The sequence below is a fragment of the Hyla sarda genome, chromosome 2, assembly GCF_029499605.1.
Source record: "Hyla sarda isolate aHylSar1 chromosome 2, aHylSar1.hap1, whole genome shotgun sequence".
In the NCBI taxonomy this organism is placed as follows: Eukaryota; Metazoa; Chordata; class Amphibia; order Anura; family Hylidae; genus Hyla; species Hyla sarda.
The window spans coordinates 188,043,848-188,066,005 of NC_079190.1; the positions used below are offsets into that span (position 1 = coordinate 188,043,848).

Genomic DNA, 22,158 nt, shown 5'->3' on the forward strand with positions numbered 1-22,158 from the left:
ACATATGTCTTTTTTTAACCATGCTAACTATGTAACTATGTAACACTTTACATCCACATGTGGGGTATTTATATAATATATATTTTTTTTTTACATTAACATGCTGGTGTAAACCCCAACTTTACCTTTCATACTGGGTAAAAGGAGAAATAGCCTACCAAAATTTATTAGGCAATTTCCCCATGAGTATGGAAATATGTGGCCCTAAACTGTTGCCTTGAAATACGACAGGGCTCCGAAGCGAGAGAGCGCCATGCGCATTTGAGGCCTAAATTAGGTATTTGCATAGGGACAGACACGGCAGTGTTCCCCAAACTGGGTGCCTCCAGCTGTTGCAAAACTCCCAGCATGCCTGAACTGTCAATGGCTGTTCGGCAATGCTGGGAGTTATTTTGCAACAGCTGCAGGCTCCGCCTTGGAAACACTGCCATATGAGACATTTTTTTTTTTTTTATTGGGCGGTGGGGGTGGGGGGTCCAGTGTAAGGGGGTGTATATGTAGTGTTTTACCCTTTATTTTGTGTTAGTGTAGTGTTTTTAGGGTACATTCACACGGGCAAGGGTTCACAGCAAGTTTCCCGCTGGGAGTTTGAGCTGCGGGGGAAAATTTGCTGCAGCTCAAACTGAAAGGGAAACTCGTGTAAACCTCCGCCCGTGTGAATGTACCCTGTACAACTTTGACCTCCCTGCCCTGTGATTCACCGCTGTTCGGCCAATCGCAGGGGATAGGAGGAGGTGGCACCCCTTCCACCTCGCTCCTATCATTTAGGATGATGGGAGCTGTCTCTGACAACTCTGATCATCCCTATTTTCCGGGCTATCGGGTCACCAGAGACCCGATCAGCCCGGAAAAGCCATCATTCGCTGGTCAGAATTGACCAGCGAATCACGTTCAGAATTGATCAGCAGTCATCCCGTTCCGATCACTGCATCCTGAGACGCGGTGATCAAGAAACGTAGCGCCGTAAATGTTAAGGGGTTATACATGAAGATATATGTGTTGTTAATAAGTATATCGTTTATGGACAGCTTCTTATATAACACAAGCATATCTCAGGTACAGAGATTAGGAACATTTATGATCCTTATTCTCTGTTTTTTATTTGTAGGAATCCCCTTTTTCAATATTTAAAAGAAAACTGTCACATGTTCACTCCTGCACTAACCTTTCATACTTATTGTAGGCCCAAAAATGAATCTGCATGATGTGTCCGCCATGTTATATGAATTCTCAGAAGATCCAAGTAATAGGCCTAAGTGAGTATCTCTCTAGAAATGTGTATTCCTGTCATTGTTTGAAAAGGTGTCATCCCGTCTAAGAGAACTAGGGAAATGATAAACAAATAAGACAATGGTTTATTGATAGTGCTTTACCAAACAATGACAGAAGTCTTGGGAGAATCAAATACTGGGGGATCTTTTAATCTTAACCGTGTTAGCTGGGATTTCACACAATAACTTGCATATTTACTAAGATAGTGATACCGGGGGACTGTAAACAAAAAGACATGTCCCTGAGTGTCAGTCTAAAATGACTAGTTTCAGCCAGCCAAAAGGTGAACTAAAGGCTAATATTAATGTTTTTATAAAGCATTCTTATAATATGATCTCTGTAGCATGAATATGCTATCTTGCCCTATTATACAATATTGATATATTTAACAATATATATATAACTGATAGATAGTGGCATTATACGGTCATGTATTTGAGTTGCCTGCTAAGTTATTCAGGAATAGCATATTATATGATGATAAATATAGTAGCCATGATACATGAGATAGATATATCTATCACTTATGGTGAATTTAATCACACGTAGAATGTACAGGTTATAATTAATGATTAGCTGTTAGATGTTATGTGACTAGACATGTGACTAGCCCTGATTTCCATACACACACACACCAGTCATAATTGGATAATACCTTATTACTTAGGTGGATCCTTAAGATAGGAAAGAAGCTAAAAGCAGGTGTAAGGAGGACACAGGGAGACTGACTGAATGAAACACAGACACACAAACAGAGGGCATCCCATCTTTATCACAGAAGTTCCTAGAGGCTACCTGAAGGGGCAGAGCCTTGAAGAGCCAAGGAGAAAAACTTTAGTCCATAAGTAATTTCTTATCTGATAACCAGTTATGACTTCAGGCGTTTCCATGGACCCCGGGCAGCCATCTTTCTTTCATCCAGAAGTACTCTTGGTAAGATACACAGGTTTCTTATTTGATTAAGTTACCTCATTTTTATGTGGACCAAATTATGTTATGTACAGTAGCAGACCGGCTTATAGATAACCTCAATTATGAGATGGTAATAGTATTTTATAAGCCACACCCCCTTCTCCTGCAGATTAACGGGGCGCGTCTTATGGGGATCAATGCAATCTTCATATTGCATATTAGGATAGTCTGTTGGGATCCTACTCAGCTACAACACATGACATAATAATAATTTCCACGAGAAAACTTAATTTAAGTCTTCCTAAGTAGTAAAGTACTATGAATTGAATATTTAGTTCTTTATCTTATCAGAGATAGTTGTGGTTAGAACTGGGCGGTGTTTATTCCCATTTTATACATGTAAAATGCACATACGATATCATATAATCTGGTGATCCCTATGCAAAGTAATATACTGATATCTAAACTAACCTATTTCTGTGATAATCTTTTTATAATTTCATTTGTATTATGGTCTGTTTTCATTACTCTTTAATGTTTAATCAATTGTAACCAATAAATGTACATATCATTTTTATAATAACTGCGTTATTATTTTATTTTATTGCAAAAGTTACTCTACCGCTACTTTAAAGAACTCATATCTGGGAAAATAATCGGGCCCAGATATGGTGAATTGCATTGTTTGTATATTTTTGGCAATTCATAACGGTCATAATATTTTTCATAATTTTGTTGACCACAATTAATAAATCATAATTCATAAATATGTTATTTACCCAGACAAACCACAGGTACTGACGGATAGTGCAGTTAATTCATATGATCCCTACCTTGCCCGGATCCTTCAAGCCGTTCGCCCGCAATCTTAGTTTTTCTATATATGCAAATGTGGCTGTAACTGGCATGGGTGGGGTTTTCAGTAGCCTAATGGCACTGTGACGTCAGCACCACCAATGCGCAGCTTGCCCGCTTATGAAAATGTATCTACCCTCCCTCCGGCTCTCCCTCTCCCCCGCAGCTCCTAACTGACATGCACAGTGAAGACCAGTTAGGAGCTGCGGGGAGAGGGAGAGCCGGAGGGAGGGGCAATGAATATTCATAAGCGGGCGGCACTGACGTCACAGTGCCACTAGGCTCCTGAAAACCCCACTTGTGCCAGTTGCAGCCACATTTGCATACATAGAAAAACTAAGATTGCGGGTGAACGGCTGGATGGATCCAGGCAAGGTAGGGATCATATGAATTAGCGTCCCCTGCACTGTCCGTCTGTGCATGTGGTTAGTGCGGGAGTGAACATGTGACAGCTTTCCTTTAACACCTTAAGGACCAATACAAGTAAACCTCTATGCCCCTGAAAGACCAGGCCTGTTTTTTCAAATCGGGGATGTCTGACTTTATTAGAGAATTACTCTGGTAACAGACGTACTCACTGATATGGTGCAGTATCCGCTCAGATCCTCGCCCCTGGCTTCCGTGCTTGGACTGGAGGGTGGCGTGCCCTTCCGAACGAACAGCAATATAGTAAAGTATCCAGCACCAGGAAGGCAGGTAAAATTCCTCTTTTATTGTAGCATCAATAAAAATAAGATACACAGGAACGTAGTAGCCAACGCGTTTCGGGCTGTGGCGCCCTTAGTCATGGCATAAAAAACTTAGTAACACCATTGTACTTATATGCACCGATAACAAGTCGCATGGGTGTTGTTAGTTACACAAAGCTAAAAAATGCGGCATGGATTACACCCGGAGTGGGTCCTCTTGTTTCAGAAAACATGGATAAATTACATATTGATTAAATTGACATATTGATTTAACTAATAGCTGGCATCATGTGTTTTTGTCTTTGCAGAGTAACATAAGTAAAACACTGTAAAAAAATATAGATTTGATGTTGCTCTTTTGTGTAGATGCAGGCTGGATCCACCCAATTGTGCAATCCGATACATTTATCCATGTTTTCTGAAACAAGAGAACCCACTCCAGGTGAAATCCATGCCGCATTTTTTAGCTTTGTGTAACTAACAACACCCATGTGACTTGTTATCGGTGCATATAAGTACAATGGTGTTACTACGTTTTTTATGCCATGACTAAGGGTGCCACAGCCCCAAACGCATAGGCTACTACATTCCTGTGTATCCTATTTTTATTGATGCTACAATAAAAGAGGAATTTTACCTGCCTTCCTGGTGCTGGATATTTTTCTAAATTACTCTGGTAACGTTTTGCTAATCACGATAATTCTGACATTGTTTTTTTTTCACAAGTTGTCCTTCATGTACATAGTAAAAGTAAGCCGATATCATTTGTAGTTTTTTTGTACAATGCTAAAAATCATGAAATAAAAAAATAAAAAAAGATTTTTTGCTATTTTAACACTAGTAGGTTGCATATATGACCAAATAGTTTATGAAACTTATACTTTCAGATGTCTAATTTATTTTCAAAGCATTTCTGTTGTTTTTAATTAACATTTTAAATGAATTAGAAGCCTAACAATTTAATTTGAAATTTAGAAAATGTGGAAAATTTGAAAAGTGCATCTTTTTTCTATGTTTGCAGGAATTTGAAGGTGGTGGAACATAGCCCCCCCCCCCCCCAATGACCCCATTTTAAAAACTAGACCCCTCAAGGTATTCGCTAGGGGTTACAAAGAATATTTTGACACCATCAATTTTTGGCAGGAATTATTACAAAGTCAGTGTAAAAAATTCGAAATTTGCTTTTTTTCACAAATGCATCATTTGTGGGACATATTTTTTGTACCTTGCTTCTGAAGAAATACGCCCTATATTTTATTGAGCTGCTCGGCCCGTGTTTGGAAATACCTCCGCTTAGGCCATATTTGTTTCCTTGGCCCCGTGGTAGGACCCAGAAGGAGAGGAGCACCATTTGGCTTTCAGGGCATCATTTTAGGCCAAATGGATTATAGGCCGCACTTCATGCATGCAAAGGGTTTTAGCTGTCAGGACCATAAAAAAAAACACAAGTGACCCCATTTTGGAAACTACACCCCCTAACATATTCATCTAGACCAAAAGTGAGTACTTTGAGTCCTTTTTGTGTGGCTTGTATGATTACAAAGTCAGTTGAAAAATTACAATTTTCTTTCTTTTCTTCACAAATGCATCATTTGTGGGACATATTTTTTTGTACATTGCATCTGAAAAGTCGAATATGTGCCCCATATTTTATAATGCTGTTCGTCCCGTGTTTGGTAATACCCCCGCTTAGGCCATGTCTGGGTGCATGGTCACATGGTGAGACCCAAAAGGAGAGGAGCACCATTTGGCTTTCAGGATATCATTATTCAACTTGCAAAATATTCTAGCTGTTAGAACAATACTGCACCCCAAGAAGTGACCCCATTTTCAAAACTACACCCCCTGAAGTATTCACCTAGGGCAAAAGTGAGTACGTTGAGCCCTTATTGTGTGGCTAGAATTATTTCAAAGTCAGTGGAAAAAAATATCAATTAGCTTTTTTTTCTACAAATTCTTTATTTGTGGGACATTATTGTGGTAAGCCGCTTTTGAAATGGAGGAAATGTGCCCGATATTTTATCACGCAGTTAATCCCGGGCTGGGCAGTACCCCTACTTAGGCCATATCTGGTTGCCTGAATGCCTGGTAGGACCAAGAAGGAGAGGAGCCCCTTTGGATTTCAGGGCATAATTATATGAATTATAGACCCCACTCCATGCCTGCAAAGGATCGGAGCTGTCAAAACAATTCCACACCCCTGCAAGTGTATTGGCTGGACCAGGGACTGCTCTGATCGGTCCTTGGTCGGCTAGCAGTGACGCGCGGCTGTCTGTGACAGTTAAAGTTCCTGATGGATATATCCGTCATGTTGTGGGAATAAGCACCCGCTCATGGCGAATATATCCATCACTGGGCGCAAAATTATTATTACTTTTTTTAACTGGTTTATTTTGTTGGAAGGGGGGAGGTTGGGTGATAGTCCCGATTCATACTGAATTTCTGCAGTATAGGTGTCCGTTGTCATGTCAAAAAAGGGATGCCAATGTATACTGTAGCAGTGAATGGAGCTGCTACAGTATGCGTCAGCATCACTTTTTTTGATGTGATGCTGACGGATACCTCTAACATTCTGCTGAAATGCAGTATGAACGGGACGCAGTGTAGGGTCACATAAGGTCGCAGCATATTTCACACCTCGGAAGCCCCTGGCAGTCACAAGGGCAAGATCACTGCTGGGGCTGGGTAGCTCCGTGTGTCCGCTCATGACTGCCGGCGGGAAATCCGCTGCTATGAGTGGACACACAAAGCTACCCAGCCACAGCAGGGAGCTCATTATTGTGACTGCTGGCGGGCATCCGTAGCATGTAATATGCTGCGGATGTTCGTCGTGTGATCCTATACATTATGCATTTTTATTTTTCATTATATTTATTTACTAAATTTATTTTAATTTTTAATTTTGTTTTTTTACACTTTTAAAAAAAATTACACTTTTTTTACACTTTTATTTATTTTATATTATTTTATTACACCTTTTTATATGTTTTGTAATACTAAGTATTTCAAAGCATTGGAGTTATATGCTGCCTGCCAGTTTTAAAAAGACCCCCGGCTGCCCAGGTAACTAGCAGCACCCCGCGATCGTTGCTGGGTGCTACAGGAGAGAGACGGAGGGAGCCCCCTCCCTCTGTTAAAACTCCTTACAGCTCGCGGTCGCTTCCACGACCACAGCTGTAAAGGTTAAACTGCCGGGACCAAAGTTTCCGGCATTTCGTCAGCCCCCCGCCCGCCGGGGATCACACACAGCACCCCCGATCGCGCTGCGGGGTGCTGCAGGGAAGACAAAGGGAGCTCCCTCCCACTGTCAAAACACTTATAGCCCGCGGACACTTCCGACTGCGGCTGTAAGGGTTAAACTGCCGGGACCGAAGTTTACTTTGGTCCTGGCATTGCAGCAGGGTCCAGGTGCATCCTGCCTGGACGTGTATACATGTCCATGGTCGTTAAGGTGTTAATAGAATAGACTCAACTGACTGCAGAGTTTACAAGTTTACTTTAGACTGTGGTCTGACTGACCGCAGATTTAGGACTTAACTGTACTGAGTAAAGAAAAATCTATTTGTGGTCAGGACTTTGAACCGTGCATGGGCTTACCTGTTATCTCCTGCCAAGGCCACCTGCAAGAAACTAGATTACCAAGACCTAAACCCAAAACTCTGCTTATAACATAGAACAGCGGTTGAGGTGTGCCTGAAAACCGCGTCGAGGGTCAGCCTATAGAGGGCATTCCCTTATGTATGATGATGAAGAAAAGGGTGAGGAGGGTGGGTTTCGCCAACCCAGCATACGCCCAGAGGGAGGGGCCGATGGATGTTAAATAGCCAAAGCCCCTCCCACAAATTCAGCCTGATAGGCTTCCCACTTGTGGTCAGGACTTTGAACCGTGCATGGGCTTACCTGTTATCTCCTGCCAAGGCCACCTGCAAGAAACTAGATTACCAAGACCTAAACCCAAAACTCTGCTTATAACATAGAACAGCGGTTGAGGTGTGCCTGAAAACCGCGTCGAGGGTCAGCCTATAGAGGGCAAAAATACACCACCAGTTAGGGTAATTAAGTATCATTTATTTATAGTGCCAAAAATTGAAATGCCTCTGCCATTTCCCTTGAGGGATCTGGGACATAAGTGGTATATGCATCAGACCGCCACCTCCCCAACTTCTGGATGACATGTACAGGCACTTTGTGCCTGGAGGCCGCCGATGCTGCTCCTATGCGGAATGAGTGACCTGAGAACTCTCTGGGGTTGTGTCCTAAATTACCAAGCAGCGTGCGGACATGCGATGTGAAAAGAGAAGTGGTAAGAGCACCTCCACCGAAAGGCAACAGTGGCGACTCCGGAGGCTTATCATGGAGGAACTCAACCAGTTGTGCCAACACTGCCACCGGGCACCAGTTATTGCCTGAAGGAAAATACTTAACCACCGCCCCCCACCTACAAGTTTTTGTGACAGACAGTGAAACTTCGAACCAAGAACCCTGCCACCTTAAATGAGCCTTCCGTGGATGTGTCGCTCCCCGCCTGACACATGAAAATTCACCCGGCCGGAGGAAGCCATAGAAGGCTAGATAAATGGCAGATTTGATTATCAGACTGCGCTCGAAGCCAAACGGGTTATTGGCTAATGCGTAAGACATGGCTCGGAACAGCTCGCCGCTGATCGGTTTCCTGAGAGTTGGCGCTGTGGCGCTACGAGCCACCACCCCTCTGAGCGCAGCCTTGACAGCCTGAGATGATAAGATAGATAGCCTGTCTGGGTGGGATAAAGAAATGAAATGCTGAATGCCCGAAAGGTAAGATTTGATAGTGCTATGAGACAGGTGCAGCGAAGAGTGGCAGAAACCGATGAAAGATAGAATGATAGTGGTGTCGTAAGAAAAGGGGATGCTATGCTGCGTCAGATATGCCCTGAAGGTGTCGTGTGCTGCATGATAGGCCTTCCTGGTATTGGGGGCTAAGGCGTCCGACATTAACTCCCAGGCCACCTGTGTGTAATGATTCAGTCCAAGATTAATTGTGCCAGGCAAGGGGGTTGTGTTCCTACTGCGTCTGCTTGCGGAGCCACCTGTGAAAAGAGATGGAAATTAGCCCTGGACAGAGCATCTGCGTCCGTGTTGTCTACCCCCGGTATGTGTCTGGCTACAAAATTGAAGTTGTGTTGTAAGGACACCCAGACTAGTCTGCGCATGAATGACATGACAGTAGCATGCCCGGAACTGCCCTTGTTGACTATGGCAACTGTCGCCTGATTGTCACACTGAAACTCCACCGTCTGCCCTGACCACTTGTCGCCCCATGTCACTGCAGCTGCTACAATGGGGAAAACCTCAAAAAGTGCCGAAGTGCTGCTGAAGCCTGCCAGAGCCATTACCTGCTTGGACCATTGGCCCGCCATCCACCTGCTGCCCCACACTGCACCATAACCGATGGAAGATGACGCATCGGTGCAGATCTTGGGGGACAACTCGGAGGCTGGCGGGACAAACATAGCCGTCCCATTCCATTGTGCCATGAACCTATCCCACATGTTCAGGTCAGCCAGGGCTTGGCAATCTAACCAAACCCTACTGTGTTGATGAGGGACACCATGCAGCAAAGACAATATTCTGGATACAAACGCTCTGCCCTGCGGGATTGCTCGCATAGCAAATGCCAGCATTCCCAGCAAGCTCTGCAACTCGCCCTTGGTCGTGACCTGGGAGACCGTGTACTTGTGGATAGTGTCTCTGATACGGTTGAGTTTGTCAGTGGGCAAGCTGACTTGCATTGCAACTGAATCTAGGATTACTCCCAGAAAGGTGAGACACTTAGTTGGACCGACCGTTTTCTTGGGAGACACTGGCACCCCAATATCAGTGAACAGTTTCAGCAATCTGACCAACTGGTCCGGCTCTTCCCTCGGGCGACTGAGCAGAAGAAAGTCATCCAAGTAATGGATGACCTGGCTGCATCCAGAGACATTAACCAGCAGCCAGTGCAATGCCTGGGCCAGTTGGTCAAACAGCCACGGGCTGCTCTTGCATCCGAAAGTCAACTTGGAAGCAAAGTAATATGCCCCTTGCCATTTGAGCCCAAACCATTGCCACTGGTCCCTGTGCAATGGCAGCAACTTGAAGGCGTCAGTGATATCCGCCTTCGCCATCCAAGTCCCTGGGCCGAGCGCCAAGATGACCTGAATAGCCTGGTCTATGGAAGAATAATGCATGCTAAACTCCTCGGATGGAATGAGAGAGTTGATACTGGGAATAAGTGACCCATGAGGAGCCGACAAGTCAAATATCAGTCTCTTTTTCCCATTGAACTTGCCTGTTACCACCCCTACCGGACTGACCCTCCAAGACCTGAATGGAGAAACTAACAAGGGGCCAATCATATAACCTTTCATTAGCTCAGCATTTATTAATTCAGTGACAACAGCGGGATCGTTTACGGCAGACAGCAGAATGTCGCATTCAAATGTGGCCTGCGGCAGTATGACCATGCCGGCGTGGAAGCCTCTATCAAAACTATTGATCAACCATTGGACCCAATCTGGGTCCGGGTGATCCGCGAGCAGAGCGGCCAGGACTGGGGTACGTACCCCGCCTAGTCATGCTGGCCCTTTCTGCCTACATGCAGAGCCCGGATGTGCCCTGAAGCAGTAGAAGCAGACGTGTAATAACCTGCAATTGCTGAAGTTGCACGAAGACATGTTATAGTTGTTATAAATTTGTGAGTCTCCGAGATAGTGTACTGGACGGCCCAATTTATCTACGGAAGGTGCGGACCTGCTGAAACTGTCCGTGGAAGTGGACGGTCTGGTGGCGCCCTGCTCGCCCTGTTGAGCCAGCCCTACACACCACGCCGTAGTATGCGTGATTGATTGACAGGCGGCACGTGCGGGGAATTTGAGATTTGCGAAGTTGCTGCGGAACATCTGTGAATCTTCGATGCTCCAGTCCGTGAGGTACCCATCTTGGCTGAAGGCCGTCGCTGCCATGGCTGAGAAACTTCTATGATAATCGTAGAAATGGGTACCATCGTATTTGTATGCGTATTCAGTAACCCTCAGCAAATACAGGTTGAGCTCCTCTCTGCGCTCCGGCCTGGCTGAGCATATCACCTCCCTGCATTTGCTGAAGGCAATCACAAACTCGTGGATGTTTAGCTTCCGTTTCAGCCTGGTGTCCTTACTCTTAAGGACAACAGATAAGTCAGCGCATGCTACTGTTCTAGTGTCCTCAACGTCGAATGCAGATAGCAACAGGGCCGCCAAATTGATGTCCTTCCCTTACAGTATGTCCTCAGAGAAACCAGCCTGCCCAACATGGAAGTCAACATTGCATGCAGTTCCGAGAGGGTAGACTGGCCCGAGGTCCCCTCCTGACTGTCGCCAGCCCACTGATCCGCCATGAGGAGTTTGTATAACTCTGCTTTCGGGCGGTTGCTGGAAATGGAATTGCCCTCTTGCGCAACTCCTCCATCAACTTGGGGATCGTCCAAGCCCTGTAAGCTGCAGAGGAGGGCGTCCCTCGCACGGAGCTTCTAGCTGGTGTATCAGGGATGGACGTCGGGTCCTCTATGTCTGACACGTGAGACATGACCTGTCCGGGCCGTAACGGGTGCCGGGGAAAACGGTAATCGTGAGTCACCAGATATGAGAAACGTGTACCCCTCTTGCTGAGTACTGACTGACCTTACCACCACTGTAACACAACAGTAAGACGTCTGAAACGAACAGCAATCGACTGTAACCCTGCAAACAACCGAATACATACTTAATGTTAGCTTACAGCTGCAAACTGCCCGTGCAATGTGGCCGAACCCAAGAGTGCTGACCGTAGTGCCAGTGCGACCCAGAGTACCACCTGAATAGTTTGAAACGAGGCCTGACCGTGTGTCTGACCGAGAACGTGTGCATGACGCGTATAGTCATGAATAATTAAACCGTGAACACCTCCTGACTGCGAGTCAAGATTACAGTGTGCACCGTTTCTAACTAACTAGCGATGGCTCTGAAGACGTGTCAGCAACCACCGCAGGCGAGTGGTCACCCTTGAAGAAGAGTCAAGATCGCAGTGACCACTACCCGTGTAAACGAAATGCTCTGTATGCGTGACAGTAGCAATGACGCCTTGAACCCTATCTGACATGTCGAGTCAGATATACAGTGATTCAGGGCCTATGTGTAACAGCAGTAGTGCGTAACATTAACTAATGTAACAGGAGTATCAAGCATTTGACTGAAATGACGTGAACTAGCGTCTGCTAGCGAAAGTGATGACCACCGTGAAACGTGAATAAATAACATGAACAAACGCCGTACGGTTGGTACTGACCGTAGCCAAGTTTGCAATGACCAGGAACATAACGACCACCTAACTGTATACAGCCCACCTAATCTGCAAGAGAAACTAACAGTGTACTAACCATATGGTTTACGCGCCACCTACCACCTCTGATCCATACATGCTGGCACCCCCTAACCCCCCCCCCTATGCCTGAAACTACCCCAACCCCACTAATTACTTGCCTACCCCAAGCCTCTGCCCCGGTACCCCGATATGCATGACCACCCCCCCCCCTAAACCGAAGCCACCGTAACATGGATTATAGTATTATTGACTTACAAGCTGCCCCTTGTTTGCGACAGTGCATGTGTCAGGACTGTGGCCTGACACCGGTGCACCATGAGACAGCCCCTTATTACTGCATGGTACCAATACACTCTGTAAGCCTAACACATTTCCTCACAAACATTTTTATTTTATTATTTTTTTCAGCGCCACCTGCTGGCCATCCGTGGAGCTATACCGCCGGCTCACTGGCATACTGTGACTCCGCCCGTTCAGAGCCCCGTGTTACACGTGAGACGCCAGCACAGGGAGACCCACGTGGGTCGCGTCTCCCCGCGCCTGCCATGCCGCCAGCTGCCGCTGGATCCAGAGGCCGTGTTCACTGCGGCCAGCCCGGGCACGCGCTGTACCGACGGACCGCCGCCTACATAACACGCTGGGTGCCGGAGCCTGCCCGCCAAACGAGGGGAGCAATAGCAACAGACCAGGGCCCCAGTAAAAGAAACCTGCCGGTCACCCGGCACTTACCTGCACCACCACACACCTGACCCAGCGTACGCAACGAAAGAACCCCCGCAATTTCGCCAACCCAGCATACGCCCAGAGGGAGGGGCCGATGGATGTTAAATAGCCAAAGCCCCTCCCACAAATTCAGCCTGATAGGCTTCCCACATATATATTTTTTTGCTTCAAATATATAATTATAGCCAAAGACTATAGCCATAACAACACATAGCCTTTTAACATAATGCTGAAGGGCATAATACACTGCACTTTAATACTAGTGCAGTGTATTATATAAGCGATCTGAAGATCACTGTTAAAAGTACCCTTTAGGGTACATTCACACGTACACAGATATGATGTGCAGGATTAGATGCACAGGATTTTCTGCTGCAGATTTCAATGTAAACTAAATGACTGTGCACAGCTTCTAATCGGCAGTTACAAGTTCTGCACATCAAATCTGCGCAGGATCCTGTATGTGTGAATGTACCCTTATAAAAAACTTAAACGCTAGGTTCAAACTGAGGAATTTCCAGCCGGAAAAACTGTTGCCGGAGGTTCCACAGGTGCATTGCCATCCCCATAGATGCCAATGTATTCTGCATGAATCCTATCTAAAAAAAAAAGTTACAAATAAACAATTTATAAAATAATTAACCCCCATCCAACCCCTGCAAATATATATATATATATATATATATATATATATATATACATATATAATATAAGAAAAAGGTATTAAAAATAACCCAAAAACTATAAAAAGTAACCCAACCCTCCCCTCACGTTTGCCATAATTAAACATTGGCTATCAACATAATGCTGACAGCCATAATACACTGCACTGTAATACTAGTGCAATGTGTTATATGGGTGATCAGTAGATCGCTTGTGAAAGCCCTCTCATATCAGTAGAACAAACGGGAGCTCGTGAAGTCATAGTCCCGCACCCTCATGGTGTCACGCCTATGGGAGGGGGCGTGAAGGCTGTGACCTCATAAGCTCCTGGTGCCGGCTCCAGCGTTCGGAACAGTTTGTTCCAAACACTGAGCAGCGGAGTACCCCTTTAAAGATGCAGCTCATTTTCACCTTAAGGACGCAGCCCTTTTTTTTTTGCAAATCTGACCACTGTCACTTTATATATTAACCCCTTAAGGACCAGGCCATTTTACACCTTAGGACCAGAGCGTCTTTTGAACATCTGACCACTGTCACTTTAAACATTAATAACTCTGGGATGCTTTTACCTAGCATTCTGATTCCGAGATAGTTTTTTCGTGACATATTCTACTTTATGTTATTGGTAAAAATTTTGTCGATACTTGCATCGTTTCTTAGTGAAAAATGCAAAAATTTGATGAAAAAAATAAAAATTTAGCATTTTTCTAACTTTGAAGCTCTCTGCTTGAAGGAAAATGGATATTCCAAATAAATTTTTTTAATTCACATATACAATATGTCCACTTTAAGTTTGCATCATAAAATTGACAAGTGTTTACTTTAGGAAGACACCAGAGGGCTTCAAAGTTCAGCAGCAATTTTCAAAATCACAATTTTTCAGGGACCAGTTCAGGTTTGAAGTGGATTTGAAGGGTCTTCATCTTAGAAATACCCCACAAATGACCCCATTATAAAAACTGCACTCCCCAAAGTATTCAAAATGACATTCAGTCAGCATTTTAACCCTGTAGGTGTTTCACAGGAATAGAAGCAAAGTGAAGGAGAAAATTCACAATCTTCATTTTTTACACTTGCATGTTCTTGTAGACCCAAATTTTTAATTTTTAAAAGGGGTAAAAGGAGAAAATGTATACTTACATTTGTAGCCCAATTTCTCTCGAGTAAGCACATACCTCATATGTCTATGTAAAGTGTTCGGCGGGCGCAGTAGAGGGCTCAGAAGTGAAGGAGCGACAAGGGGATTTTGGAGAGTATGCTTTTCTGAAATGGTTTTTGGGGGGCATGTTGCATTTAGGAAGCCCCTATGGTGCCAGAACAGGAAAAAAAACACATGGCATACCATTTTGGAAACTAGACCCCTTGAGGAACGTAATAAGGAATAAAGTGAGCCTTAATACCCCACAGGTGTTTCACGACTTTTGCATATGTAAACAAAATTAAAAAAAATGTCACTAAAATGTGTGTTTCCCCCCAAATTTCACATTTTTGCAAGGGTTAATAGCAGAAAATACCCCCCAAAATTTGTAACCCCATCTCTTCTGAGTATTAGGTACCCCATAAGTTGACCTGAAGTGCACTACGGGCGAACTACAATGCTCAGAAGAGAAGGAGTCATATTTGGCTTTTTGAGAGCAAATTTTGCTCGGGGGCATGTTGCATTTAGGAAGCCCCTATGGTGCCAGGACAGCAAAAAATACCCACATGGCATAACATTTTGGAAACTAGACCCCTTGAGGAACGAAACAAGGAATAAAGTGAGCCTTAATACCCCACAGGGGTTTCATGACTTTTGCATACGTAAAAATAGTTTTTTTTTCACTAAAATGTGTGTTTCCCCCCCCAAATTTCTAATTTTTGCAAGGGTTATTAGCAGAAAATACCCCCCAAAATTTGTAACCCCGTCTCTTCTGAGTATGGAGGTACCCCATAAGTTGACCTGAAGCGCACTACGGGCGAACTACAATGCTCAGAAGTCGAGTCATATTTGGCTTTTTGAGAGCAAATTTTGCTCGGGGGGCATGTCGCATTTAGGAAGCCCCTATGGTGCCAGGACAGCAAAATAACCCCCACATGGCATACCATTTTGGAAACTAGACCCCTTGAGGAACGTAACAAGGAATAAAGTGAGCCTTAATACCCCACATGTGTTTCACGACTTTTGCATATGTAAACAAAATTTAAAAAAATTTCACTAAAATGTGTGTTTCCCCCCCAAATTTCACATTTTTGCAAGGGTTAATAGCAGAAAATACCCCCCAAAATTTGTAACCCCATCTCTTCTGAGTATTAGGTACCCCATAAGTTGACCTGAAGTGCACTACGGGCGAACTACAATGCTCAGAAGAGAAGGAGTCATATTTGGCTTTTTGAGAGCAAATTTTGCTCGGGGGGCATGTCGCATTTAGGAAGCCCCTATGGTGCCAGGACAGCAAAATAACCCCCACATGGCATACCGTTTTGGAAACTAGACCCCTTGAGGAACGTAACAAGGGGTACAGTGAGCATTTACCCCCCACTGGTGTCTGTCAGATCTTTGGAACAGTGGGCTGTACAAATTTTTTTATTTGCACAGCCCACTGTTCCAAAGATCTGTCAGACACCAGTGGGGTGTAAATTCTCACTGCACCCCTCATTACATTCCGTGAGGGGTGTAGTTTCCGAAATGGGGTCACATGTGGGTTTTTTTTTTTTTTGCGTTTGTCAAAACCGCTGTAACAATCAGCCACCCCTGTGCAAATCACCTCAAATGTACATGGTGCACTCTCCCTTCTGGGCCTTGTCGTGCGCCCCCAGAGCACTTTGCGCCCACATATGGGGTATCTCCGTAGTCTGGAGAAATTGCATTACAAATTTTGGGGGGCTTTTTTCCCTTTTACCTCTTGTCAAAATGAAAAGTATAGGGCAACACCAGCATGTTAGTGTAAAAAAATTATTTTTTTACACTAACATGCTGGTGTAGACCCCAACTTCACCTTTTCATAAGGGGTGAAAGGAGAAAAAGCCCCCCAAAATTTGTTAGGCAATTTCTCCCGAGTACGGCGATAACCCATATGTGACCCTAAACTGTTTCTTTGAAATACGACAGGGCTCCGAAGTGAGAGCGCCATGTGCATTTGAGGCCTGAATTAGGGATTTGCATAGGGGTATTCTACGCCAGTGATTCCCAAACAGGGTGCCTCCAGCTGTTGCAAAACTCCCAGCATGCCTGGACAGTCAACGGCTGTCCGGCAATACTGGGAGTTGTTGTTTTGCAACAGCTGGAGGCTCCATTTTGAAAACAGTGGCATACCAGACGTTTTTCATTTTTATTGGGGAGGGGAGGGGGGCTGTGTAGGGGTATGTGTATATGTAGTACAGGGTACAGTCACACGGGTGGGGGATTACAGCGAGTTTCCCGCTGCGAGTTTGAGCCGCCACGCAAAATTTGCTGCATCGCAAACTTGCAGACTGATACTCACTGTAAGCCCCCTGCCCATGTGAAAGGGGGGGGGGGGACCTCCAGCTGTTGCAAAACTACAACTCACAGAATGCACAGTCTATCAGTGCATGCTGGTAGTTATAGTTTTGCAACAGCTGGAGGCACACGGGATGGAAAACACTGAGTTAGGAAATAGACAGTGTTTTAGGAGTTAGGAAATAGACAAAACCACAACTCCCAAACATTCTCAGGCATGCTGGAAGTAGTAGTTCGGCAACATCTTTAGAGCCAGATGTTGCCGAACTTCAACTCCCAGGATGCTTGGAGTTGTAGTTTTGCAACATCTGGAGGACTACAGTTTGCAGACCACTAATACAGTGGTTCCCAATCTGTGCACTTCCAGATGTTGCAAAACTACAACTTCCAGTATGCCAAAACTGTCCAGGCATGCTGGGAGTTGTAGTTCTGCAACATCTGAAGGGCCAGATGTTACAGAACTACAACTCCCAGCATGCCTGGACAGTAAGGGCATGCTGAGGATGTGTAGTTTTGCAACATCTGGAAGGGCACAGTGGTCTCCAAACTGTGGGCCTCCAGATGTTGCAAAACTACAACTCCCAGCATGCTCAGATGCCAAGGGCTGTTTGGGCATGCTGGGAGTTGTAGTATACAGGATCCCAATACAGCAATGCATGTCGCTTTACGGCGACGTGCATTGCTGTGAAGGGCCCGACCGCGGCTGAAGAGGAACTCACCTGTCGCCGCCGCCGTCTTCATCGCCGGGATCCGGGTCTTCAGGGACGAGGTAAGTACCGGGGCCGGGCCCCAGCACTCCCCCGTCCCCCTACGCGTCCTCTGGTCTTCCTCCCATCCTCTCCGGACTTCCAGGGGCCGGGCAGGGCGGGATGAAGTAACCCCCCCCCCCCTGTGATTGGTCGGTTAGCTAACCGACAGATCGCAGGGGATAGGAGGAGGTGGCAGGCTTGCCACCTCGCTCCTAGCCTCCAGCACGGTCCTGGCTGTCTGTGACAACTGGGATCATGCAAAATTACCGGGCGGTCGGGTCCCAGAGACCCGATCAGCCCGGTATGGCCGCAGATCGCAAGGGTGATTTCCCTTGCGATTTGCGGCGATCACGACATGGGGGGCAGACATGGCCCCCCTCGGCATTTGCCCTGGATGCCTGCTGAAGCATTTCAGCAGGCATCCGCTTCCGATCTCTGCCCGGCGAGCGGCAGGGACCGGAAAACGCCATGACGTTGTGGGACGTCATTGGTCCTTAAAGCCCAGGGTGCCATGACGTTCCACAACGTCATTGGTCCTTAAGAGGTTAATAACTCTGGAATGCTTTAACCTTTCATTCTGAGTTTGTTTTTTCGTGAGATATTCTACTTTAACATAGTGGTACATTTTTGTCGTTACTTGCATCCTTTCTTGGTGAAAAATCCAAAAATTTCATGAACATTTTTACAATTTTGCTTTTTTCGAACTTTGAAACTCTCTGCTTGTAAGGAAAATTGACATTCCAAATAAATAATATATTGATTCACAAACACAATGGGGGAGATTTATCAAAACCTGTGCAGAAGAAAAGTTGCCCATAGCAACCAATCAGATCGCTTCTTTCATTTTTAACAAGGCCTCTGCAAAATTAAACAAGCAATCTGATTGGTTGCTATAGGCAACTGGGCAACTTTTCCTTTGCACTGGTTTTGATAAATCTCCCCCAATATGTCTACTTTATGTTGGCATCATACAGTTGACATGTTTTTACTTTTTGAAGACATTAGAGGGCTTCAAAGTATAGCAGCAATATTCAAAATGTTCACAAAAAATTCTTAATCTGAATTTTTCAGGGACCAGTTAAGTTTAAAGTGGATTTGAGGGGCCTTTCTGGGAGAAATACCCACCAAATGACTACATTATAGAAACTGCACCCCTCAAAGTATTCAAAATGACATTCAGAAAGTTTTTTTTAACCCTTTAGGTGTTTCTCAGGAACAGCAGCAAAGTGGAGGAGAAAAAAATCTAAATGTCCATTTTTTTACACTAGCATGTTCATGTAGCCCATTTTTTTTATTTTTACAAGTGTTATAAGTAGAGATGAGCGAATCGAAGTTGACGAACCTGAATTCATTACGAATTTCATGAAAAATTCGATTTGCAACGAATGCGAATATCGCCACGATTCTATTGCGCAAATCGCTTCATTAAACTCCATTTTACAGCGTTCCAGGCTATTGGAGAGCTAAGAAGGCAGATCCACATGTGAGTACATGGGGCAGGGGATTATGGTAGGGCGGGAAACAGCAGCGGGAATGAAGGTAGGCGGGCTGACCCTGAATCACATGTGAGATGCAGCTTATCAGTGTTCACTGACCTCTGTGATGTCACAGCCCCTATATAATCGGCGGCCATCATGCCTCTCTTCATTTCATCTATGCAGTCAGATAGAGAGGATGGGACTGTGTGTGTGTGAATAGCTCATACCACAGCGTTACACTGCAACTGCTAGTCAGTGCTGGTCACATCAGCATTAGGGAAAGGAAGTGCTTTCCTGTTACACTGAGAAGAAGGATCATTGATAGCTAAACCTCCTATTCACGTTATTGAGCATTGCAGCAGAGAGGGGCAGATAGCTGTCAGTGGCCTCATACAGTTCTCCAAGCTGCCTGAACTTTCTGAAGCATCTTATCATGTCTCAATTTTTCAGCACAATTGAGTTTATTTTTATTTGCTCCACAAATCTTCTGCTGCTCAGAATTGTGTGACAGAGTGCAATTTAGCGTTTAATCCCTGGATTTTTTTTTTTTGTGGTGCTGCACTGTTGGGTCCTGCTGCTGTTCAGAAATACGTGATTGTTCAGTGGACTGTGGTGCATTTGTACCATTTTGTACCTGTTCATCTGTCAAGGAGCTGGCTACATACTGTGCACGTCCAAAAAATACTATTCACTGTCTTTATTTTTTTTTAAATAGTTTTTTCTGTGTATAGTTACGCATATATAACTGCCCTCATCAGTGCATACCGCATAGGTACATCTAAGTATTGTACCATTTAGCACCTGTTAAGCTGTCAAGGTGCTCCATATCGTCAAAGTCCAAACCATAGTATCCACGGGCTGGTGTTTTTCAAAAATACAGAGTTTTTTCTGCTAATATTACTGCCCTCATCAGTGCATAGCGCATAGGTACATCCAAGTATTGTACCATTTAGCACCTGTTAAGCTGTCAAGGTGCTCCATACCGTAAAAGTCCAAACAATAGTATCCACGGGCTGGTGTTTTAGAAAAATAAAGAGTTTTTTCTGTTAATAGTTAGGCATACTACTGCCCTCATCAGTGCATAGCGCATAGGTACATCCAAGTATTGTGCCATTTAGCACCTGTTAAGCTGTCAAGGTGCTCCATACCATCAAAGTCCAAACCATAGTATCCACGGGCTGGTGTTTTTCAAAAATACAGAGTTTTATCTGTTAATAGTTAGGCATATTACTGCCCTCATCAGTGCATAGCGCATAGGTACATCCAAGTATTGTGCCATTTAGCACCTGTTAAGCTGTCAAGGTGCTCCATACCATCAAAGTCCAAACCATAGTATCCACCGGCTGGTGTTTTTAAAAAATACAGAGTTTTTTCTGCTAATAGTTAGGCATATTACTGCCCTCATCAGTGCATAGCGCATAGGTACATCCAAGTATTCTACCATTTAGCACCTGATAAGCTGTCAAGGTGCTCCATACCGTCAAAGTCTATGTTACGCCGAACGCTCTGGGTCCCTGCTCCTCCCCGGAGCGCTCGCGGCGTTCTCCTCTCTGCAGCGCCCCGGTCAGACCCGCTGACCGGGAGCGCTGCACTGACACTGCCGGCGGGGATGCGATTCGCATAGCGGGACGCGCCCGCTCACGGATCGCATCCCAATCTGCTTACCTGTTCCGGTCCCCGGCTGTCACGTCCTGGCGCGCGCGGCTCCGCTCTCTAGGGCGCGCGCGCACCAACTCTCTAAGATTTAAAGGGCCAGTGCACCGCTAATTGGTGCCTGGCCCAATCAGTCTAATTAGCTCACCTGCTCCAGGCATATATAACCTCACTTCCCCTTCACTGCATTGCCGGATCTTGTTGACTTGTGCCTAGTGAAAGCGTTCGTGTGATTGCCTTACCAGTGTTACCAGACCTTCTGCCGTTACCCTTGACTACGAACCTTGCCGCCTGCCTTGACCTTCTGCTACGTCTGACCTCGCCTCTGTCTAGTCCTCCTGTCCCACGCCACTCTCAGCAGTCAGTGAGGTTGAGCCGTTACCGGTGGATACGATATGGTTGCTACAGCCGCAGCAAGACCATTCCGCTTTGCGGCGGGCTCTGGTGAATACCAGTAGCAACTTAGAACCGGTCCACCGGTACGGTCCACGCCAATCCCTCGCTGACACAGAGGATCCACATCCAGCCTGCCGAATCCTAACAGTAGACCCGGCCATGGATCCCGCTGAGGTGCCACTACCAAGTCTCGCTGACCTCGCCACCATGGTCGCCCAACAGGGACAACAGCTGTCACAGTTGTCCGCCATGCTACAGCAGCTGCTGCCTAAACAGCAGCAACCATCTCCTCCGCCAGCTCCTGCACCTCCTCCGCAGCGAGTTGCCGCTTCTAGCCTCCGCTTGTCTCTGCCGGACAAATTTGATGGAGACTCTAAACTCTGCCGTGGTTTCCTGTCTCAATGTTCCCTACACTTGGAGATGTTGTCGGACCAATTTCCCACAGAACGGTCTAAGGTGGCTTTCGTAGTTAGTCTTCTGTCTGGAAAGGCCTTGTCATGGGCCACACCGCTCTGGGACCGCAATGATTCTGCCACAGCCACTGTCCAGTTCTTCTTCGCTGAAGTCCGTAGTGTCTTCGAGGAGCCTCCTCTGCCGAGTCTGCTTTGCTGAACCTAGTCCAAGGAAGTTCTTCTGTAGGCGAATACGCCATCCAGTTTCGTACCCTCGCCTCTGAGCTAGCCTGGAACAACGAGGCCCTCTGCGCGACCTTCAAGAAAGGCTTATCCAGCAACATCAAAGATGTACTGGCCGCACAAGAAATTCCTGCTAACCTGTCTGAACTTATCCATTTGGCCAACCGCATCGACATGCGTTTTTCTGAAAGACACCAGGAGCTCCGCCAGGAAAAGGACCTTGATCTCTGGGCACCTCTCTCCCGGAATCCTTTGCAATCTACCCCTGTGCCTCCCGCCGAGGAGGCTATGCAAGTGGATCGGTCTCGCCTGACCCAT

At 45.7% G+C, this 22,158-nt stretch overlaps 1 protein-coding gene across 1 annotated transcript in view; it reads left to right on the top strand.

Annotated features, from left to right (window-relative positions):
* The window catches only part of LIPT1 (lipoyltransferase 1), a gene marked incomplete at its 3' end in the record, with an annotated part of 124,768 nt that overhangs the window by 27,236 nt on the left and 75,374 nt on the right, over positions 1-22,158 (top strand). The window contains 1 exon segment of the mRNA XM_056555950.1: positions 1,184-1,256.